Consider the following 25,640-nt stretch of genomic DNA (forward strand, 5'->3'; position numbering starts at 1 on the left):
CCCGATCCAAAGTCTACTAAGTCAGTTGAGCCTTGACTTCAATAAGTTTTGTATCCAGTGTGCTTGCTGACCTGAAAATACGCAATTGTCATAGCATGTTTTTTTAATTCAGTCCATGCCTAATAAATAACTATGACTTTAATAGTAATAATATTAAAGTGCCAACAGCGTCTTTAGCATTACACAACGCACAAATGAAGATTGTACAAGAACAGCACTGTTTACAACTCTTATCTCTGATCCTGCAAGCGTATAAAATGCTGATATGGATTCTTATGTCCCTTCATACATACTCTTACTAAGCCCCTTGTTGCAACCTGAAGTGGATATATGGGTCTGGACCAGCTTGTTGGATCAGGATCTAAAAACCAGGCAGAATTCCAACAAGATCACATTGAGGATTCCAAAAGATGGCAATAATTTAGAATGTTGTTGTTCTATTGGTTGCTGTGGCAATATCTGTTGCCTTACTATTTGCTTGTGAGCCTTGAAGCTAGACCTATCCATATGTGAGACAAAATCCCATGCTTTTTTCCTTCATTTTTAACTTTCAATATGAAACCCAGCCATTCATGTTTTTGAGGACTCAGGGTACAGATGACTTAGTATGATAGTCTAAAGCAAATGAAATTTGTCTTCTCTGTAAATGTTTTAGCAGATTAATATTTAGGAATGTGAGTCCTATGAATCATGTATAATTTACATTTAAGTGCTTGCCAAATAGACGCACATCTCACATGCATACTAAACCTCATTGAATGCTATTTGAACAACCAATAGATTTTAAATTAGCGTATGGTAGTTATCCCTTTAATTCTACACTACATACTTTATTTTTGAACACTGAGTTCAAAGGGCTTCAATCCTTATTTAGCTTTAATGTTTTTGTGGGCTCATATGGGCCCAATAACAGCATCATCTGACTACTTTGCATAAAGAAAAACTTCAATGCAAGGCAAGCCTTTCAAAGTTCACACATCTCTCATAGACTATAATCCTTGCTCACCACTTAAAAGAAAAAAACCCAAGGAATTTATGATGAAGCCACAATAATTTCTAAGAAACACTTCATCTGCTGGGCAGACTACTCGTCGAAGATCAAATATAGATCTAACCAGAATAAAGTCATGAGCTAGTACACAAAAAGACAATCATATGGACTATCCTGGTGTTGTCGGCTTCAATGGCAAAACTTCCATTTAATTTAACGGGACATGTGTTGGGCTCATAATGTCTTGTTGTTGATATTATTTCCAGAAAATCTATCTTGTATCAAAATAATAATGATAGGGTCAATCTTTTGTAATCACTTGTGACCATTTATTTTCATATTTGAGTTTGTCCAGGTGGCACTTACTGTCTGTGAGGTTTTGGTAACATATATGGTAGTAGTTTTCTGTCTTACTCCTCTGCTCATGTCGGTTATATGACTTCAGTGACCTCAGTATGAGCAACTGGAATGACCCACTGACTTCAATAGGGCCATTCAAATCAGTAAAATTACTTGCATCCTTAAATCTTGGTTGGATTGGGCCCTTTAATGTTAAAATGGTTCATTGAGATCAAGACCCAAACTGGTATGTGCATCAGTGTTTAATCCAGAGAAAACACTCAGCATGCATAGCAAAAGCATTTTGGTACACTGGAAGCCTCCAGGCTCCATCTCTGTAGTGGGCTGTCTGGTCCTATGCATAGCAAGTAATTAAATATTTGCTATGTAAAAATAGACCACCAAGGCCTCAATTCAGCAAGATATTTAATGTGAGGTACGTCCTTAGGCATGTGTGTAGTTCCACTGAAGACAATGGGACAAGTCACATGCTTAAAGTGAGGCACATACTTACCTTCTTTGCTGAATTAGGGCTTAAAAATCCAATCCTGTAGCCCTGACTTCCTTGAGTCAATGGGTGAAATCCTGGCACTACTGAAGTTTGTCATTGACTTCAGTTGTGTCAGGATTTCATACAGTATGTCTATTTTCATAGACAGAGGTTGCAGGATTGGCTGCTAAATGGAAATTCCAGTTACTTGTGTTTTGCATGCTTCTAAAACAGCTATGAAAAGAATGCGAAATGAAAAACTGTATGGTTTAGCCACTTCCTTAAAGGATTAGACATGAATTTTTAGGTAAAGAGGGTTTACTTATCTGATTAAAGTTGGCCGATCTGGAACCTTACTAGCTATTCCCTGGTGCTGAACAGATGCCCTTAAAGAAGGAGTTCTTCTTCTCTCCACAATGATGTAATTTATTAGTTTACTGACAGATTGCTCAAGACTGAGATGGCTGCTTACCACAGTTATGGCTTGGGCAGATTTTAGTAATACATGGTTTGTACAATTAAAGCCATTGTGTGGCTTCAAGTCATAGCCTGTTTGTTTACATACGAATAAGAACTGTATATATTCCAGTCAGTAAATTTATTTGTGAAAGCTTGGTATCTTAGCCCTGTAATCCCAAAGGAAAAATAAGGATGTAGGAATTGTCTGTATCCTTAGATTGCTTCAGACAGTATACAACATGATATAAACACCACAAATCTCATTTGACTCTCATATGTACTTATGTTTTTAAAATCTTTCCAGTATTTCTTGCCCTCACTGAGTGTATGCATAAAGATTAATAAACTGTAGCATTCCCTGTAGGAATGTCTAATCCATAGTATAAAATGAGAACTAAATCTTTGCAGAACTTATTTTTCCCCTTCTGCTTAAATGCTCTATCTTTACTGCAATTAAAAAAAATGGCCAAGAATTTTAAGGATAAAATAATCAAAATAAGTGCCTAAATTGCAATGTGCTGAGCCTTTTGAACATAAGGTCACTTATTTAGGTGCCTAAATATGGAATTAAAGCCTCTACCTTTGCAAATATTAGCATCAGTAAACAGAATTATACAATTCAAAACAGATATAAATTTCAGAAATTTCTTATAGAAAAAAATCATTTATGTAGTAAGTAGTAGACCTGGCATTAAAACAGTTTTCCTGGCCCACAAAACTTTTAGAGATATAACAAGTTTTCCCTTTTTCACTGGGAGAAAACTAAGACCTTTTGAAATTTTTCACACGATAGAGGGCTACTCCTGAATACCCAATAGCCCAGTAATTAGGGCACTTGCCTGGGATTTGGAAAAATCTGATTCAAGTCCTGCTGTTGATTAAATGGTATAGCCAATTGATTGACTACATTTGTGGTTCATTATGCAATATGTGCAAGAGACAAATAAACCAGACTTAGTCAAATCTGTTGTCTAGAGACAAAACAGCACAATTTGAAAAGGAGAGATAGTACATTCCTTCTAGGAAGCAATTCTTATCTCATAGCTTGTTCACTTTACACAGAAGGTGTACTTTAGAAATAGATATTTAAACTAGCTATAATTATAGTATGGATTTACAAGTTACAAACCTCATTGTACATCACTAAAATCCAATCCACCAATTTGTTACTGTTCCTTAACTTATTTTGTTCTGTACTTTTTCTTATCTCTGTTTTGGGTATTACATTCCAAACAAGCTGCCTATGAAGGCACCTGGACTAGGACATAGAACTAGTGCATCTTGATTTTGACAGATTTTATATTTGCTAGTACCAAAGCTGACTTCAGCTGTGCAAAGTGTTATGGGATAATAAGCATAAGTGAACAAGAGTAAGCATTGTACCATTCAAATATAAAGCTTTATTCTAACATTTATATATAATATAATGTCTAATACATACTATATTAATGTGGTGTGCAATACACGCAACATAAATGTTTTGGCTAAAACTGTTCTCCCTGAATCTCTCACATGCTAGGTAAGTGCCATTCAGCTGTAGAGTTGGTCTCTCTCTCTCTCTCTCTCAAAGAATATTGAATTACTTATAGAAAGTGGAACTGCACCAACAGGGCAGACTGAGAGAGATGACTTTCCGAAGCTGAGGTTGCAAGTCAGTTTTTAGATATCTGCAAAATACTTTGCTGTTCCTTGACTGTCATTTGCAATGGAGTCTGATAAGAAAAAGCTGGACTGAAGATCTTTAGCAACTCAAGTCATTGCAAGGATGTCTCAGTGTTACTGTTATCTTTCTGGAACATTAATGATACCGTGCTATCCAACAAACAACAAAACAATTTTGGTTTAATTATCTACATATTTAGGTTTTATCAAGTTAAAGGTCCACATCAGGTGAATAGGCATGCTTTTCATTAATTGCTAGGAAAAGGGGAGTCAAACTGACCACAACGGTATCCAACACTGTATAATTCTAAGCACAACCATATTTTTAACATATCTTGCTTTTCTTAATATCGTTGTTAGCATTTTTTGAGCTGACAAAATTAGTTGCCTCACAGAACCTAAAAGGTGATGCTCCAAAGAGCTTACAATCTACATTTATGCATGACACAATTATAGGGAGGCTGGTGGAAGGGAAGACAAGGATTATGGTAGTGAGATGTGCCCCTCAATATATTTTCATAATAAAAAAGCACCCCCTCAGTCTGTGTTTATAAATGATTAACTTATTTCCAGGAGGGCGATGTATTGAACCGAGGTGGTGAATGTGGCAATGATTTAGGGGTGAGAGGTGGGGGTGGATAGGGAATTGGTAAAGAGTGCTGGGAAGTAGACAAATAGGAGGAATATGAGAAAAGAGTGTATGTAAAAATAAGAATTAACATGACAAAAGAAAGTTTCCTGGTGAGATAGGGAAAGCAAAGGGTGGCAATATAAATGTGAAATGAAGTATGTGTCAGTAAAGGGTCAGTGGATGTTTGTTCATGAGACCTGGAGTGACTAGAATTGATGGAAGGGTTTCCAAGAGAATGTTGGGGCGGGGGAGGAGGGGGCAGGTTGCCAGGACTACAGGTGCCTGAAGAAACTTCTGTCTGGGCTGGGGGAAGAAACGGAGGGAACTCAAATTACATCCCTTCTCTCTAACTACAACTGGCTGGTTCAGGGGCTCTCCCTAAGGTGCAAGAACTTTTTAAAGGACACCACAGGTGGTGGAAAAAATATCCCACATAGATCAGTGACAGGTTGTTGGGACCAGGCATCCCAGGAGTAACTTTCCATTGGGCTGTAAAGGCAGAGAAGATTGTTGGGATTAGAACCTAGTGGTGATTGAGCTGGTTCTAGTAACTCAGGTTCAAGTACATTTTGAACCCTCTTAATAATCTCCAAAAATAAGCTTTGACCAGAATGGTAGCACAGTTTTTTAAAAGTTATAAAGTGTGGCCCGACATACAATCCCAATATTTGGATAGTTCCATTTGCAGCCAGAGTAGGATATTTTAACATTATTGAAATGTTAATGACTGGAAAGTTGGTAAGGGATCTCTGTAACAACCCATTGCTTAGTCTACCATATCCAGTGATTTTGTGAAAGTGCTCTGAAAATAATTCCTGAAATGACTCACCCTCTCCAATCCATTTGCAAAAAGACATCTTTAGCTAGTGGACTGGTTACAAATGTTTGTGATTGTCACAGTCTTTGTAATGCAACTGCAATGATTGTGTGGAAATTCTTTGGAGGCATATGGATATACTGGCAATCTTTGCAAGTGCTTTCTGATGATGTTTTCAAACTGTTGATTTATAATGAACATGATTTTACAATGTCAATATCCTCCAGCTGTTTGTGGAGTCTTCAACTGGCATTGACATGTCATTCTAATTTCAAACTATGTAAAGTTTTTTTTCCCCTCTCTTTTTTTCTTTTTGGCTGGGTTTTAAGTAACTGGCAGAGCTTTGCTAAGTGTCACATGAGCTATAGCAAAGTGTATACAGAGAACTTATTAAGTATTCACATACTGTCTGTGAGATACTCTGTAATGCTTTGCAAAAGTGTACCAGCTTGGTTGAATATTAAAGAACAAGCACTAAGATTAAATAGTCTCTGGTTCCAAATTTGAACATCCAATGTTGTTAATGCTGTCATGCAGGAAGTGTTTGGGGGTTTGTTTGTTTGGGGTTTTGTTTTTGATAACACAGACTGCCTACAAGTTGCTCCCATTGTAACTTGCCTACTTCTTACCCACCACCTTTGGCAAATATTTGTATTCCACTCTAGTACAAATTTGGCATTGTACATATTAACCTTTCCTTTGCAGTCCATATCTTTTTTTCTTATAAAATGTCACTATGACACTTTCTGAAAGTGGTCTCTGCAACCTTGCAATTTCTTTGGAATATTAATTTGCTTTTTAGCAGAAACTTCCTCAGAATCACTAGAATCTCATTCGCCATGGGGTAAATTGTCACAGCCCTGACTTGGTAGCTAATGAGAACAAGAGGGTGTAATACCGCTACCCTGTTGCTTTCATGTTTGGGTTTACTCAGATTTTTTATTCCAGATTTAGGGGGGAGAGCAGGTGCTATTTGCTCATATGTCTTGCTGTGACACCTCTCTGTTTCTCCTCCCACCCTGTCAATCTTGTCTACTTAGCTTGTAAGCTTTTGGGGATAGGGAATGTCTTTATTGTATGACTGTACAACATTTAGTACAATGAGGACTTGATCTCATTTGGAGCCCCTTCATGCTACTGTAATGCAAATGTTTAATAATAAAGGGCCCTCCCTCTACACTGACCATTCCACAGTCCAGAGTCAGACACATTGTGTGTGTGTGTGCACATATGTGGTGGAGGTGTGTGTGTGTGGGGCGGGAGCAGAACCAGACAATCAAATGTTGCCTGATATTACAGAGATGGCAACATTTTAAAGATAATATGTGCCTAAGGGAGTTAGGCACCTAATTACCTTTTAAAATCTCTCCCAGAATATTGAAAAAACATTTTCCTGCTCTTGTAGGATCAACTGCATCATCTCAGAAGACAATAGTCAACACTATTGCTACAGTTCTCTGGTGCAAGAGGGCAATTTAATCATGAGTTGTTCTGCACAGAGCCCTGATGACTGAGGATGCCAAGGAAATGAGTTCTTCTAAGTATCCCACCCCTGTCTTGCCCTGAGGCAATGTGCACTTAAACAGATGCAGGTATGTGAAGTGCATTGTTTGACGGTATGTGGTATTTTCCTTAGAAAAGAGATGGTTCTTGTTTGTTTTGTTCTAATATAGATAAACACTTGCAACATATTTAAAGACATATCCTATGGTTGGAGAGACTGGCAATCCCATATTTCTGGTTAGAATTTTAAAATATACATCAGAGAAAGAAACTGTTTTTCAGATTTGCCAATATTTTTTTCTGCCTACAACTCCAGCAGATGACGGAAGGAGGCAGTCACATTGTGCTTAATATGTTTTACAGTAGGAGACCTACCTAATGCTCATAATATTTCCTTTTCAGCTGACTGTATACATGATAAATGAAGCAATGAATTCTAGGAACAAATATGAAAAAAATCATTTAAACTAGAACTATAAGGGTTTAAAATCTTACCTAGTTGGCAAGCTTTCTTTAAAGACTTTATTTCTGCCACAATTTATCAATTTTTAGAGCAAAGAGTACATTCAGCAATAAAGGTGCTTCCTGTTTGAAGGAGGAAATCTTTTACTTCTGGTAATTACTTAATGTTAAATAACGTATTCTGCCCTACTCCTTTCCCTAGGGCAGAAACTCTGACATCTCCCCTATATAGGAACTGGGCTCTTGGGAAAGATGTCAGAGGATTCCACTGACTATGCATAATGAATTTTCTAATATCCTAACATTAGACTGTTTCTTCCCTGGCTGACAGGAAGCCTCTCTTCTCAGGTGTATTTAAAAATAAACTCAGCCCTTATGCCATACCTGTGCAGAATGTCATAATAAAGCTGGATTGATTTCTGAAAACTATGGTGTCATGAGAATCAAGTCCTGTATAATGTGTGAGATAAGTAGAACGTTTCCAACACCTGGCAGCTCTACAACTTGCTTCCATGCATTTGGAGGATTATTTTGTGGTTGGGTTGAGTGGCTTCCAAGTCAGCATAGCTCAAAGCCAGAATCTGTAACAATTCAGGGCTTTCATGGCCCAAAAGACCAAATACTTTGTGCTGGATTTGGCCCCAAACTTGATAGCTAGTTTCCTATGGTGATAACACGTAGGAGGATGGGGATGGAGATACCTATCTAATGAATAGTAAGATAAATCTGAAAGACTTAAGAGTGTGGATAGAAATGAAGGAAACCAATAACATCAAGATATTGGTAAAAGTTACTTATGGGACAGATATCTTATTCTCCATAAAAATGGCTCATCTCATTTGAGAACTTTTGGTCCATCTTCCAAAGACTTCAAATCAGTGGGACTGTGTATAAAGTTAAGCACATGCATGACTCTTTGCAGCATTATTTGTAGGTAGATGTGTGTTATTTTACCACCTGTTGTTTTCCTATATGATTATTGTGGGAGGATAGAAACTGTGTGAATTTACTTTACACTTAGAAATGTGTGCCTCTTTCCAGTTTGGAGTATTTATAATCAATACAAGTACTGATCAATGGAAGTGCTCACAGTGTAACAAACAGAAACATAATCAGTTTACACCTAATATAAAGTATCCAGTGGTCCATAATCACCTCCAGGATTGCAGACCCCATTGGTTGAGTGATTGTTTATCCCTTATTTTTTAAAGGACTTATTTGGTGCCTAACACTGAGCTAGGTGAGAAATGGTTTTTGTGTCCCATTAAAGTTTTAAAGATTTCAAAAATTCTTCTTGTCCGAGGGCAGGGCATGGGGAAGAGAGCATGAGAAAGAGAGAGAGAGAGTATGTGACTGACTAACTACCCCTGAAGAACCAATAGCCCAATGGTTAGGGTGCTCACCTGGAAGTTGGGAATCAGGTTCAAGTTTTTGCTCTGCCTGATTCAGCTGGGACTTGATAAGTGAAGATCAGAATCAGGCCCTTTGACTGTAAGCACTTGAAGTCATATATATATATATTATTTGTTGCAAATCAACGTGCACGCTAAACACTGTAGAAGAAAAGGAATACAGGATCAGATTGTGCTTGATTATTATGTGACTGCAAAGGAGTGGGAAGGGAGTAAGGAATAAAGTTTTGAGAATGCCTTCAATCTTAGCCCAATTGTTTAAAGTATTGCCATGTGTGAACTTGTCATATATTCTGTCATGCTACCTAGCTGGCCCTCCTAGGGAGGATGTAAGAGACAACCTACTAACAGATTTCAAACAGGTAGATAATTATACAGTTAAACTTACATATTAATATTCTACAACACCTAAAACTAAATGGAAAGGAAGTTGTAACACAAGAAGTTATTCCAACTGTTCCCAAACCATAAAGTTCCTGCTGACCCATAGAATCTGGTTTACACTTGGTTAAAAACATCAAACTTTTAGAGAATAGTGACTTTCATTTTTAAAGGAAGCTATTATCAGAGGCTATTATATTGATTTTAATTCTGGTAAATCCCAGTGCCACCCAGCTTTTCCCAAAAGTGTAGTACTAAGAAGCTGAGTGGAAAAAAGATAGAAAGACATTAGGAAACACCTAAAAATAAGTCCAATTGATCCTTTGACCATGTATGTTGGACAGTTATTTTGGGTCTTTAGTGAAACAAGATCTTCAGTACTGTATCATAATATGAATTTGTTACAAAAAGGACATTTAGTTGAACTAGGATTTGATCCTCAGCTATTTTTGGTGTTAAAAGTCTCTTCAACTTGAAGCTATTCTGTGTTAATTTAACAAAGAAGAATCAATAAATCTCCAGGCTGTCTGCATTGAAAAGATGAAAAGGGATACAACACGGCCTCTGAGGTTACTTTGTGTTTTCTGGCTGAGCTGTGGTTCTTCTGCTTTCAGGGGCTGTTTTTGGGGGGGCACTGGTGCAAACAGAATGAAATATGGAAGAGGGAAGTCAGAAAATTAAATATCTTGGGCTGAATTTAGTGGAGAGTTTAAGTGAGTTTAAGTTGGTGTCACCTAACAATCTCTTCTGGCCTCCTCAGCTTGCATGTAAGACCAACTTGGATTTCCTTAAACTCACACCACTTACTGATATGTAATTTACACTACCTTACATACCATTTCAGGATTTGGCCTACTGAATCTAATGGAGTCTAAACTGATGTCACTGAAACACTGGGACTGGAAGATGGTGTATCAGAAAAAATAGCAAAAAAGCTAAAATCCTGGAAGTTCTAGTCATGCACTGTATAACTGAATAAAGACAAAGTTTTATATTTGCAACACGGTAGTTTAGTTCAGGTGTGATGGATACAGCAACCATCATTTGCCATATTTTCGTATCATAAGGAAGAATAGCTGAATGTGCTACATTAATAAAATATATTGGTTATATCTATACAACAGCCTGGGTAAAATCCTAGCCCCACTGAAGGCAATGGTAGTTTTTCCATTGATGTCAATGGAGCCAAGATTACACATTTATACAGACCAGAGAGTCATTGTTCAACTCTGCCTTATTCTGTTGATGCGAGGCAGATATGTGGTTGTGATGCATTAACAAGACATGCCTCTTTGGTCTATAGTGCTGGCCTAGCTTTCTCTCTCATGTAATTATATTCATTTTATTTGAAATGTACAGTAACAACAAAAGGCCTGAGTTAGATCGTGAGCTACAATGATGAAGTAATACCTATTTACACCAGCTGTGCATCTGACCTTACATAGTTATATGTTTGGTTTCAGCATCTTCACAGTTATACTTGGAAAAATGGAAGTGTTGGCAAAAGTTGGGATTGGATTCTGCAATTCACATTTCCTAATTCCACAGCCTTTGCAAGTGGGTAAACCCTATTAAGGATTTTAGTTTTAACTTGGTTGAGCACAATTAAGACCACTTTCCTTGCTTTGCTGTCTCGTTACTTCACTTCAGTAACAAATATCCAGTTGTCTGCACAGTCTGTCAGGAACTTTTGTTGATTAAATAATGTACCCAGTGCTTTCATAAACAGAAAAGCAATGATTTGGGGGTGGGGGAGGGGATGTAGTAATTAAAAAGTAATAATCAAATAATATTTTGATCTGCTTAAATATAAAAATGGTTTTAAATTTTTTATTATTGAAAAATATCAGCTTGGAAGTGTGTGCATACCCAAAATACAATAAAGTATATTCTACCCAATCATTGACACTGTTAGTACGGGTATGTGTTTAAAATACAGTAGCAGGATTTAGATCTCTCTCACATCCTGAACAGTGTATAGTTTAAATTGCCTTTAAAATATAACTTAGGCTTTGAGGGATATTATTGGATCACAAGTATTGAAATATTTTATACTTAATTATTTTAAGAGAACAATCCTTTGTGCTAAAATAACAATATAACAACACAAATCCTTGACAGGATGTACTGGACTTGGAGCTAGGTAAATGCTTGAGATGTACCTAACTAAAGTATCTCTGTTCTATGTTAGAGGAATTTACAAACCTCTTATCTTTTGGTTTCACAGACATTCCTGCATGGAACTTGCAGCAAAGTACTTCCTTTGTAAACACCAGATTTGTCTTCAAAAAATTTGTAGTAAGGATGATCTGGATGAATTTAAAGGAAAATAGCTGGTCTTTGCAGGATTAGTTTAACTAGTTGAACAAATCCAGATATCTACTATGACTCTTCCACTCCCTGCTGAGGATGACTTAGTAGTAAGTGACTTGATTGCAGAAGAAAAAGCTGTGTATATTAGGGCTGTTTGTTTAGACTCTTAAATAATACTAACTATATATAGCTATGCTCTACTGATATATTATTACATATGTATGGGAAAATGATCTTCTGGCAAAAAACCATGTGCACCTAGGCCAGAGGAGTAAACTTCAGCTTTGATAGAACATATAAATGAGGCCTGAAATCCCAGAAAAGTACCAAAGTAGCACATATCTGTTGGGGTGAAAGGGTAGTGGAAAATGTTGAACTTCCAGTTGGGGATTATGAATACAGCCAGGTGATGGAGAATAGGTCACAGATTGATTGTGGGGAGGAGCTAGGATGTGGTAGGGGAAACAGCGGGGCTGGGGGCAACTGTGGAAATCAGGTACCAGAATAGGTGTTTGTAGGGGAAACCAAGGGTTATCACATGCAACTTACAGGGTTTTAGTATGCACTGACTGAATATGTGGCCTGACCCAACACCTCTGATATTGGCAGAGGGTTGAGAGATGGACAGGGAAAAATGGTGCTACTTCTAATGTTTTAATCCATGTTTAATTTTAATCAGACTTGAATAATGAGTTCTATGCTTTTGCTAGTGCCTTGCTGAGAGTAGACTTGGATGAGAGAATGCTAGACAAAACTGTACAGACTTCAGAGGTCATGCTGAAGGAAGATTTTTTAGTGTGAGAAGGATGGTCTCTATGTTCAATCCTGAGGAAGCTTGTGTGTCTTGGTTCTAAATTAACTGTAACCACTCTGGAAAAACACCTCACAGTCATCATAAACCAGGGGTCAGCAACCTCTGGCATGTGGCTCGCCAGAGTAAGCATCCTGGCGGGCAGGGCCAGTTTGTTTACCTGCCGTGTCAGCAGGTTCCGCGGACCACAGCTCCCACTGGCTGCGGTTCGCTGTTGCAGGCCAATGGGGGTGGTGGGAAGCACTGCAGGCCAAGGGATGTGCTGGCCGCGGCTTCCCGCCTCCCGCATTGGCCTGGGACAGCGAACCGCGGCCAGTGGGAGCCACGATCAGCCGAACCTGCTGACGCGGCAGATAAACAAACTGGCCCAGCCCACCAGAGTGCTTACCCTGGCGAGCCGCGTGCCAGAGGTTGCTGACCCCTGTTATAAGCACTTCAATGAAAACATGTGCTCAGTCTGTTGAAGACAAAATGTTAGGATAGTTGAAGAGTAGGATAGAAAAATATAATGCTGTTATATAAGTAAATTGTACATTTTACCTAGAATACCGTGTACATTTCTGATCATCCTATCCTGTAAAGGATGTAGCTAAAATGGAGGAGGTTCAGATACAGCTAACAAATGTGCTTGGAGGCATGGAAAGATTTCCATATGAACGCAGATTATAAAGATGTGAATTGTTTAGCTGAGAGGAGAAATATAAGAAAGAACATTGTAATTTTGATTTACAAATTGTTGAATAACTGTTGGTTTTAACTAGAGCTGAATGGAAAATTTCCAACAAAACATTTTCCCATAAAAAATTTCCAATTTAAAGAGGTTTTTTTGGAAATGTGTTGATTTCAGCTGAATTTCATTTAGAAAAAAATGGAACAGAGGATTCCAATAAAGTCAAAATGGAACATTTACATTTCCTGTTTCAAAAAGAGTTATTGTTTCAATTAAAAATATATATATTATAAAATAATATGTATTTAAAAAGTTGAAATTGGAACAGAACACTTAACTTTTATCAAAAAGAAATGTTTTAATTGACTCCAAACAATTTTTTTCCCAGAAATTTATTTAGCAGGAAATTTCAAAATTTTTCAGGTGGTTTTGTTCTCTTTCAAAACAAGAAAAAAAATCATAATCCTGGAACTTCCCACAAAACGGAAAATACAGTCCCTGCCCATCTCTAGTATTAATATATTGTAATAGCTATATTTAATATTGTGCATTCTATACTCGAGGCCCCTGATCTCAAGATTAATTGCTGAAAACCTCTTAATCAACAGAATGATTATTAATTACCTGCACATGTAACCAATTTGCTAATGATTTATTTTTCTCAATTAGGAGCCACCTAAATCTTTATTTGTACAGTTTTGTAGTTCAACTTAACTGACTTTTGAAGGCAAAGCTGAAAGGCAGCAACAAAATGGGATTTAGATTCATCTAGTGATCATCAGATCTAGTGGACATCTTGTTGCAATCAAAAAATTGCACACATGTGCTTGAAAGTTCTCCTGGAAAATTGTGCTACAGTAGAAAAATCCAAGGGAGCTGTTATTTTACTTTTACTTTTGTTATTTTACTCACTCAAAGATCGATCAATGGGCCTCCTTCAAGAGGATATTCTAACATTTGCATCAAGTTACCCCAAAACACTTTCCTGTTGGCATTTACATAAAACTGAGCTGCACACATTTTGGAAAAAAAATCATAGTGGATGAATTTCACCGCTATACAGACAGCAGTATATGACCTATGTATCACTTAAGTCCACTTATGCCCTCTTTTAACCCAGGCAGTTCCAGGGTAACTTGAGAAATCATAAAGTTAAACAAAAATATGTGATTTGGATGTTTCCTAGGAAGTTATCTCAGTCATTGACTGACTTATGCCCAGCAGTACTCAGGTTTATATCCCTTCCAAGTGTACTTTCTTCATTGTGCATTATTTTATATTTTACAACATTAAATTTCATCTGCCATCATGTTGCTGATTCGCCTAGTTTTATGAGGTCCCACTGAAGTTTCTCTCAGTCTCCTCCAGTCTTGACTAACCTAAATAACTCCATATTATCTACAGATTTTGAAACCTTACTGTTGGCCCACTGTGTAGATAATTAATAAATATATTAACACCACTAGTCCCACAGCAGAACCTTGGGACAGTCTCCTGGTAACTTTTTGCCTTGGTGAAAATTGACCATTTATTACTCTTTATTTTCTGTCTCTGAGCTAGTTCCTAATCTATGACAGAACCTTACCGTTCACCCCAACCATGTAATTTTCTTAATAGGCTCTTGTGAGGATAAAAGACTATGCTATAAAATCACTGAATATTCAAAGCCTATTATATTACATGTTACATGTTTCTTTAAGGCTTATTAGTGATTACATTCTCCGGTAAGTGGGTAAGGTAAGGAATGCTTCTTGCAGGAACTGAAGACAATGAGGGTCATTAAGTCAAATCCCCATTATTGAAACAATGCAGTTAATAAGTCTTTTGAAGTTTTCCCCGCTCTCCCTTCCCCCACCTCTGGAAGAAGTATAGAATGGTTGAAACTATATAAAATGACAGCCCTGACCTGGGAGACACCATCTGAGAACTGAAAGATATGAGTCTGTTACCAGCAGAAACACGCACTGTGGGAGAACCTGAAGTGTATTAGACCTACTGGGGTCTCCATGTGGAAGACAGGTGACACCTGGTAATACATTGTTTTAGGATATGTTTTCTTTGTAATGCTTTCAGTCTGAATAAGTGGTACTTTGATTTATGAAGGCTGGCTGGTCACTGGATAACCCTATCATTGGCCCAGAGAGAACAGGATTGCAAGGGCTGAACTGAAGTCAGAATTGTTGAGGCAATCACAGTGACTCACCGGAGTCTGCAGCCTAAGGTTTCAGTCTGAAGGGAGAGAACTGTGGGAAAATTCTGTCCTGAGAAAGGTGATAGCTGGAGGCTTGAGAGCAAAGTGGGGTGCCCTCAGCAGACTATAAAGGGGAGGAGGGCCAGAGGAGCAGTTAACTTGGGAACTGTGACAGAGAGATTTTTTTCAAAGTCTTTTTGTAAGTCCAAATAATTTTTAACAATCATTTTTCCTTTAGTCCTTATTTTGCTGACTTGAAGAATTGTAATAGATCAGAGTTATGTTTTCCTTTGCAAAAGTTACTTTGCTTTGTCCTTATAGATTGTTCATTTAGGAATTTAACAATTCTATTTAAAATTTATCATTTCAATCAATTTACCTGGTGCTAATTTTCTTCTAATTTATGTAATTTCTTGGGCTGTCAAGCAATTAAAAAAATAATTGTGATTAATCGCACTGTTAAAGAAAAATAGAATACCATTTAAATAGTTTGGATGTTTTCTATATTTTCAAATATATTGATTTCAAATACAACACAGAATACAAACTGTACAGTGCTCACTTTATATTATTATTTGTATTACAAATATTTGCATAGTAAAAAAAATAGTATTTTTCAATTGACCTAATACAAATAATGTAGTGCAATCTCTTTATCATGAAAGTTAAAGTTACAAATGTAGAATTATGTACAAAAAATAACTGCACTCAAAAATAAAATAATTTAAAATTTAGAGCCTAGCAGTCCACTCAGTCCTACTTCTTGTTCAGCCAGTCACTCAGACAAACAAGTTTGTTTTCATTTGCAGGAGATAACGGTGCCTGCTTCTTGTTTACAATGTGACCTGAAAGTGAGAACAGGTGTTTGAATGGTACTGTTGTAGCCGGTATCACAAGATATTTACGTGCCAGATGCGCTAAAGCAGGGTTTTGCAACCTCTGGCACGTGGCTCGCCAGGGTGGTGGGAAGCTGCGGCCAGCACATCCCTCACTCGCACCACTTCCCGCCGCCCACATTGGCCTGAGACAGTGAACCATGGCCAGTGGGAGCTGCGGTCCACCAAACCTGCCAACGCGGCAGGTAAACAAACTGGCCCAGCCCACCAGGGTGCTTACCCTGGCAAGCCATGTGCCAGAGGTTGTCAACCCCTACGCTAAAGATTCCTATGTTCCTTTATGCTTCAACGACCCTTCCAGAGGACATGCATCAATGCTGATGATGGGTTCTGCTTGATAACAATCCAAAGGAATGCAGATCAATGCATATTCATTTTCATCATCTGAGTCAGATGCCACCAGCAGAAGGTTGATTTTCTGTTTTGGTTGTTCAGTTCTGTAGTATTCGCATGGTAGTGTTGCTCTTTTAAGACTTCTGAAAGCATGCACCACACCAATTTCCTCTCAGATTTTGGAAGGCACTTCAGATGCTAAAACGTTGGGTCGAGTGCTGTAGCTATCTTTAGAAATCTCACATTGGTACCTTTTTTTGCGTTTTGTCAAATCTGCAATGAAACTATTCTAAATGAACAACATGTTCTGGGTCATCATCTGAGATTGCTATAACATAAAATATATGGCAGGATGCAGGTAAAACAGCAGGAGACATACAATTCTCCCCCAAGAAGTTTGGTCACAAATTTAATTAAAATATATTTTTTAATGAATGTTATCAGCATGGAAGCATGTTCTCTGGAATGGTGGCCAAAGCATGAGGGGGCATATGAATATTTAGCATATCTGGTACGTAAATACCTTGCAATGCTAACTATAAAAGTGCCAAGCAAATGCCTGTTCTCACTTTCAGGTGACATTGTAAATAAGAAGCAGGCAGCATTATGTCCCATAAATATAAACAAACTTGTTTGTCTTAGCGATTGGTTGAACAAGAATTAGGACTGAGTGGACTTGTAGGCTCTAAAGTTTTACATTGTTTTGTTTTTGGAGTGCAGTTATGTAACAAAAAAAATCTACATTTGTAAGTTGCACTTTCACTATAAAGAGATTGCACTTCAGTACCTGTATGAAGTGAATTGAAAAATGCTATTTCTTTGTTTTTCATTTTTACAGTGCAAATATTTGTAATATAAATAATAATATAAAGTGACCACTGTACACTTTGTATTCTGTGTTGTAATTGGAATCATAATATTTGAAAATGTAGAAAAACATCCAAAATATTTAATATATTTCAATTGGGATTCTATTGTTTAATAGTGTGACTAAAAGTGTGATTAATCGCGATACATTTTTTAAAGTTAATTACATGAGTTAACTGATTGATGAACAGCCCTAGTAATTTCTAAAACTATTCCATGTGCCATTTTAAAAGACAGAGACAATATTTTTTCCCCTCTTGTCTCTGGTATTGTAGCTGACAGCTGAATAAAAGTTATTTCTAAGGCTGGTAATATAGAAAGAGATGGTCTTGTGGTTATGGCATACCACAGGAACTCTGGATCACTTGGTAAACTGGGCACAAGGAAACAATATGTTTTTCTAATATGACTAAATATACATCTAGGAACAAAGAATATAATCATACTTACCGGACAGAGGACTCTATACAGGGGAAGTATGACTCTGAAAAAGATTTGGGGATCATGGTGGATAATCAGCTGAAAATGGGTGACTCTTTGGCCAAAAGAGCCAATACAGTCCTGAGATGTATAAAACAAGGGAATCTTGAGTAGGAGTAAACAGGTTATTTTACATCTGTATTTGGCACTGGTGCAACTAGTGCTGGAATACTGCGTTCAGTTCTGTTGTCCACGATTTAAGAAGGCTGTTGATAAATTGGCGAGGTTTCAGGGGAGTGCCACAAAAATGATTTAAGGATTAGAAAACCTTCATTATAATGATAGACTCTATTTAGCTTAACAAAGAGAAGGTTAAGAGACAGTTTGATTGCAGTCTATAAATAACTAAATGGAGAACAAATAGTTAATAATGCACTCTTCAGTTCAGCAGATAAAGGTATAAACATGATCCAATAGCTGGAAGTTGAAGCTACAGAAATTTAGATTGGAAATAAGGTTATACATTTATAATAGAGCAATTAACCACTCAGATAATTTACAAAGGGTCGTGGTGTATTTTCCATCACTGGCAATTTTTAAATAAAGATTGGATGCTTTTCTAAAATGTATACTCTAGAAATTATTTTGGAGAAGTTCTGTGTTATAGAGGAGGTCAGACTAGATGGTCCTATCTGGCTTTGAAATCTATAAATTTCTTGGGCAAATCATCTAATATTTCTGTATTTCAAATCCCCATCTACAAATTGAGATAATAACATTTCCTTATTTCCAATGGTTGTTGTAAGTGTCAATTTATCATTAAAATGTGTGAGGATCTGAGATATGATGGTGGTGAGTACCCTGAAAGTACTCAGATAAAAAGACAAATATGAAAGATGGTCAAAACCAAATTTCTTCTGGATCTACATGGTGCAGTGCATGATGTAGATAAGTTGTAAAGAAAATATTGGCTAGGAAGGATTGAAGTGAGTAGAATAAGACACACTGCATTTTTATTGAAATACAACACTGTGACAGATATGCAAAGCAGGATGAGAAAAGAAAAGGGTGATATGATCCACAGAAGAAAGAGTATGAAGTTAGTGAAGGACTATTCATCTGAACCTTTGCCACCAGGTTCTCATATAAACAGTATGTTTATGAGAGAGAAATACAGAAATGTGGGTGTTCCTCAAAATAAAATGTTAAAAACGGAGCAATTAAGCAGAATAAAATTTAGAGGGGGGCGGGGGGAGAGAAATGAACGAAGAAACATAAAACAAGGGGAGGGACATCTTCAAATTGTTACAAACTATGAAGTTAAGCGTATGCTTATGTGCATTGCTGGAACAGGGCCTTCTTTTGCAAGTAGTCCCCTTGATTTCAGTAGGACAAATTAGCACTAATTGTGAGCAATGGTGGCAGAGCCGTTTCTGTGGCTTTAGTAATGAAAAAATAATATTTATGAGAACTCCAGGCAGTCTTTTTTCTGACTTCTTTGGGGACTTCTCTCCAGATTTTTTTCAGAATCAGGTGAGTTTGGGTATCTATTATTCATAAGTGTTTTGTTAGTTTCTGCAGGCAAACGGTCTGATTGCTCTCACTCTCTCTCTTAGATTGTGTTTCACCTTGTTCTTCTTCAAGTGCTTCATTGTGTCCATTCCCATGTAGGTGTGTGCTCGTCCCAAGCACCACCACCGGAAAGTTTTCCCCTCCCTGGTATCCGTCGAGTCAGCTCTGGCGCCTCCTGGAGTCACACGCTCAGGGCGCTGGTATAAAGAGTCCTGCCAACCTCTCAGTTCCTTCTTACCGCCCATGATGGTTGCTGGAACTACAGCTTGTCCTAGCATTTTGCAAGTACTCCTTTGATTCTTTTATTGTATATAGTTATCTTTATTTGTAGTTGTTAAGTTTCAGTTGTTAAGACAGTTAGCTAGTTAGGATAGTGAACTCCATTCAGCAAGGTTAGTCCCTCCTAGCACCAGTGTATGCCTTAGTCTCTGAGGTTTAAGTCTTTTGCTTCATTCCACAAGCCCATGCCTGTCAGTGACTCCTATTCCAGTTGCCTTAAGTGCCTGGGGGAAGCTCACATACAGGAGTGCTGCAAGATCTGCAAAGACTTCAGGCTTCGCACCAAAAAAGACAGACAATAGGCTTAGGTTTCTCCTCATGGAGGCAGCACTTTGTCCTCCCTCAGAGCCGAGTCACTCTGACTTGGCACCAAGTACTTCTGCCTCAATAAGAGCACCCCAGCTTCTCTTAGGGAGACTCAGTAATGATCCAGATCTCCAGTGCCTAAAAAGGATGCTCCTTCTATTTCTCGGGACTCCCAGCATTGTCTGTCATCCCCAGTGCCAAAGTAGATCACTCCAGCAGGGGACTCTCAGCACTGTTCTCCATTACCAGTGCTGAGAAAGAAGCAGAAGAAAATGACAGAGGGCGATCTCCAACTCCAAGTTTCATGAGGCAAAGAGATGTGATGACTGTGTCCAGATGGTGCTGGCTTGGTGAGTATACAGATGCCAGCATCACCACATACAGCAACCAATTCCTCCCTGGGATCACAATTTGGTATTGGCAAGAGTGACAGGCCCTACATTTGAACTATTGGCAACATGCTCACTTCTCCAACTGATATGTAAGGTGGCTTTCTTGGTGGCCATTACTTCTTCCAGAAGGATCTCGGAGACACAGGCCCTTACTTCAGAACCACCTTATACAGTATTCTTCAAGGACAAGGTCCAATTGCATCCTCACCCTGCCTTCCATGCAAAGGCAGTCTCCCAATTCCATAGTAACCAATCTTCCTTCCGGTCTTCTACCCAAAACCACATGCCAACAGAGAGGAACAGAGGCTCCACTCACTGGAAGTTAGACGCACATTAACCTTCTACATAGAAAGGACTAAATCTTTTTGGAGATCCGCTCAACTGTTTGGAGCCATTGCAATAGGATGAAAGGTCTTCCAGTCTCATCCCAGGGAATTTCATCATAGATCACCTTCTGTATGCACTCATGCTGCAACCTAGCACAGGTCCCTGCTCCCCTTGCCCTGACAGCCCATTCTACAAGGGACCAGACATCTTCAGTAGAATTTGTGTCACAGGTTCCTTTCCAGGACATTTGTAGAGCGACAATGTGGTTTTCTGTTCACACTTTCGTGTCTCATTATGCCATTACCCAACAGGCTTGAGACGATGTTGGATTTGGCCGAGAAGTATTACAATCAACATGCCAGTAAACTCTGAACCCTCCACCTGTGTAACTGCTTGGGAGTCACCTACATTGTAATGGACATAAGCAAGCACTCAAAGAATAAAAAATGGTTACTAACCTTCTGTAACTGTCATTCTTTGAGATGTGTGGCTCATGTCCATTCCACCCTCTGTCAGAGTTAGTTGGCAAGAAGGAATGAGGGGTGGGGGCAGGGGCGCCGGGACCCTTTATACCAGTACCATGAGAGCATGACTACAGGGTGCACCAAAGCTGACCCAATGGATATCACCGGAGGCAGTGCTTGTGGTGAGCACACACCTACAGTTGAATGGACATGAGCAACATATTTTGAAGAATAACAGTTACGGAAGGTTAGTAACTGGTTTTTATGTTCCACTGAATTATTCCTGATTTATCCCAGTGTGAGAAGAGAATCAGGCCCAGTATATTTTAATTTTTACCAGTTTCTAACTGAAATGAATATACAGTAAGCATCTATCTTCATCTTTGATATATTCAACTATACTGCAATTGGCTAGAAATGAAGCTTGGAAAAAGTTTGAATAATCTAAGAAATATTCTTAAAAGTAGATGGTAGAAGAGAAAATTGGCTTTTAAGAGGCTCTAGAATAGGACTTCTTTCAGTAGTAGTGCAAAACAAATGAATCTTTTAAAGCATTGGTTAGGTTTATGTGTCTGGGAGTATTTTCCCCCCCAATAATTTTCCTGGTAAAGGTGGACTTTTAGTGTACGAGTCTATGATTTAGTGATTTCAACAGTGAAGAAGCCTATGGCCTTTGCAAAATCTGTGATTTTTCACAGCATTACCATTTCTAATAGAAAAGCCATATGGCTTCATGTTGTAGAAGTTTATTCACAGCCATATAACTCTCAAAAAACTGATTTTTCACAGTAATTGGATGGAATTGTATTCTATTGGTGCTTTGATTTATAACACTCTTCATCATTTATACCTTTCCGTCATGTTTTGTTCATCTGAAATCTCTACAAAGCTACTGTAAAGTAAGTTTCATTTGGAAGATGTTGCATTAACTATTAAAACGATAAATATATCTTTTACAAAAAACAATTTATGCTAACTATAACTCAGGAGTTCTACTATATATCCATAATTAGAACTATTCAGAAAATGGAATGTCCATTCTATGGTATTCAGACATTTTGACATTTGGTTTTGGGCTAAATTGGAATAAAAAGTTGAAATTTCTTATGGAACAGAAATTCTGAAATGTTTCATTTCAGTAACATGAAAACTTTATAATATATAATTAAATAAAAGTCAAAGCAAAATATTTCAAAATTATCAAATTTAAAACAAGAAAGTCAAAACAATGCATTTTGACTTTTCCACCCATGAAATCTTTTTTAGAAATTGACACAGTCTCATGGAAAGTTCAGATTTCAGAAAACTACACTTTCCAAATGAAAATTGTTCTGTTGAAATTTTTTCAACTGGCTCTATCCATAACTATGTTTCAACTCTGTTGTGTTATCTTACCTTTTGTATTTGTCAACCTCTCATTGAATACTTTCCCTAAAAGTAGTTTGTATTGTCATATTGTTGAATTTTTTTTATCATTAATAAAAAGTCAGACACTAAAAGTTAAGGGCAGGATTCTCAACTGGTGTAAATCAAAGTAGCACCATTGACTTCAGGGGAGTTAATTAAGGCTGGATGCCTTTCTGAAAGATGGGTTTTTGTCAGTCACAAGTCATTTGGCTCAATACAAGAATAGCTGGAAGAAATTCTTTATCTGTGTTATACAGAAGGTCAGTGTATATAATCTAATGACCCTTTATGACCTACACTCTGTGAATCTATGAGTTATGCTAATTTACATGAGTTGAAGAGCTGGCTTAAGTGTCTGGTTTTACTTCCCATTTTGAATTATTTTTTTATATTGTTCACTTTATTTATACATTTATTTTTAACAATTCACACATTTATTTTTAACAATCACATTACTTTGATTTCCATTGATGTTTTTGTGCACAAGCGTTCCAAAGCTTTCCCTGAGATAACTCTTACTAGATTCATTCAAACATAAATTAGGTGAGTTTCAAGTGCTTTCAGGATTCATAAAGGGAGGTTTCACACAACCCTAAAATGAACACTCATACCCCATAGCATAAGGGGCAGGATACATTCTCTCCACTTCGTTTCTAGTACATCAAGTCGCTGAAGAGGGTGTCAGCCTACAAGGATGGAACCTTATACTGGTATTCAAGATGTTTAATTTAAATATATACTTATGACCAAACATTGATCCATTTTAAGTATGGATTTCAGTATCCATTTAGAGTTTAGTCCTGAAACCAGGTGAAATTTTGTCATTTTAAAAGAGTTTTTGTTTTTATCCTTGAAACTCAATGCAAACTACTGTTGCAGCCCATGTTGATCAAATCTTGAACCTGCCAAGTTTTGGACAGCTCCTACATGTGAGTGGATAGGGATGATGTAACTATTGAGGGGTAAGAATATCAACACGTTGCAAGGTTTTCTAACTTGCTGTTCACCAAAATAAAGCTGTTTCTTTTAATATTTCATTTTGCAATATAAGAATTGCTGCAAGTTAAGTCAGCCCAAACCAAGAAGGAGGGCCAGGAATCATTATTTCTAGCTAGCTCATATAGTAGAATGATTAATAAAGGTGGGGGGGGGGGATCTTGGTTCATTTCCTGCTGGTTTGAAAACTGTCAGCTGGTAGATAGTTAGCCTTGCTCAACAAATAATTGACATGAAACAGCATGATGACTTCTGAAAATGTTTTTACATTGTTCACAACTGTAAGCACAATCTCTTCTCAACATGTAAGCCTTCATGCAGAACAAAGCGGTTGCGGCTGCTGCCATTGTACCATTCAACTCTGATGTGCCAGACTTGGCATGAGCCTCTCTCTTATCAACATCAAAGACTTGAGTAAAACAGCGTTAGTGTTGTTTGGGATTACGAGCATTGCATATAAATACACAGCTCTAATACTATTTTAGCCTCAGCATTAGTGATGGCTCTGAGCACAGAACTCTGATCCATATCTGGATTCTGACTTTCCCTCATCCCACCCTGAAGATTTCAGAGAGTGGCTTTGAATCCAATGTTTGGCTTAGAATCTTATACAGCTGGAGACAGACATGAAATTTGGAACTGGATTTCATGTACTATTCTATTCTAACATCTGTCACAAGTGGTTCATTCTGTGTCTCTCTCATCTTCTTCCCAGGATCTCGGGATTCTAAAGCACCTTCCCCTCCAAATGTGGAGGTGTTTGGAGCCAGGGGGATTGGTTCAACTCACTACAGAGATGGAAGTGATGTGTGAAATTTAGATCCAGATCCTTGTTTGGATTCTGAACCTGTTCTAAAGGTTAGGGAAATGTGGAGTAGATTTTTGCTACAGCCCCTTCTCCGATCAACAGATCAACAATTCATCTTCTCTACTTTTAATATATCACACCTTCTTGGTGTGATTTTAAACAAATAAACTTAATCTGTATCTTCTTATACATGCCTCTGCCCTCATAAAATTTAACAACCCTTTTGAAAGGGTAGTAGTAATATTCTTGTGCAGAGAACATTGTACTGTAGTTAATAAGAAAAAATATGTTATTGCCTAGATACCGGTGTGCTGTATACACTAGAATTACCAGAAAGGGAAAAAGCAGCCACCAATGAAATTTTTATGAGAATCTTTAGTTTTGAATTTCCTATCTCTTCTGCCTATCTTGTCTGCAAGATAAAGAGGCTGCAAGTGTCATTGATCCAAGGCTTTAATACCTATTCACTGTAGTTCCCATGAGTTTCCCCACTCACAATGATTTATGTCAGTTTCTCTTTACAGGCTTCATCTTTGTTGCAGCTCCCCTCCCAATGAGTTAACTCAAGGATGGAGAAGAATTGTTGAGTGTCATCAAAGGGACAATAACTAGTAGAAAGTGGGACTAAATTGAGCAAAAGAAAATCTAGATTGAATATCAGGGGAAAAATTGCAGTTAGGTCTATTAGACTTAGGACTGGTCTCCCACTGGAAGTAATAGAAACACAATAAGTAGAGTCATTCAAAAATTAGACTTGACAAAATACTCAAGAATGTGTTGTAGGGAACAAACCACCATTAGCTGAGGATTGACATGGTGATATAACAGGTCTTTTTTCCACATCTAATTGTGTGATTCTGTATTGGCCACCAGCAAAATACCACTGCTGCATGATGAATTGCTTCTGACTTAATGCTGCTGGATAGTGCTGTACTGTATATGTGCCAGCAGGGCTTCCAGGCATATTATGTTATGGCAAATACATCAAACAATCTTGGATCCCTGAGTTTTCGCAACACTGGGCAGGGCTTTAGCCATTAAACCCCATCAAAAAGTCAATGGGGATCACATGGTTAAAGTGACAGTTCCATAAACTCATCTCAATGAATGATTTATTCAATGAATAAGGTCATTTTTTGTTCTGCTTTGTTTTTTATTATTTTGTTGATGTTATTTCAAATTGTACAAAGAATTTTTTATGCCAACATACTTCCGCATATGGATTGCTCACTAACTGTTCAACTTGTGGGAGATCCTGGCCCCACTTAAGTTAATGTGAGTTTTGCCCTTGACTTCAATGGAGACAGCATTTCAACCTGCAACTATTGCTTGGAGCATTTGCTATTTATAATCTGCTATTCTTGCTGTGCCACTAGTTAATTAAGTCACATAGTATTGTTTCTGCTCTGTGACTGGATGAGTCCCAAACCCCCATAAATCT

The 25,640-nt window shown here is 37.7% G+C and overlaps 1 long non-coding RNA gene across 2 annotated transcripts in view; it reads left to right on the top strand.

Moving 5' to 3' along the window:
- The first annotated feature begins 482 nt into the window (after positions 1-482).
- Positions 483-25,640, top strand: part of LOC120392791 — a 40,122-nt gene continuing 14,964 nt past the window's right edge. The window contains exons 1-2 of one of the 2 annotated variants that reach the window (XR_005591794.1): positions 483-591; positions 6,795-6,981. This is a non-coding gene — a long non-coding RNA (uncharacterized LOC120392791). Of the gene's footprint in view, positions 592-4,865; positions 4,956-6,794; positions 6,982-25,640 lie in introns of those variants that run through there. The other variant, XR_005591795.1, reaches the window with a different exon arrangement.

Source organism: Mauremys reevesii, linkage group 1, assembly GCF_016161935.1.
Source record: "Mauremys reevesii isolate NIE-2019 linkage group 1, ASM1616193v1, whole genome shotgun sequence".
Lineage (NCBI taxonomy): Eukaryota > Metazoa > Chordata > Testudines > Geoemydidae > Mauremys > Mauremys reevesii.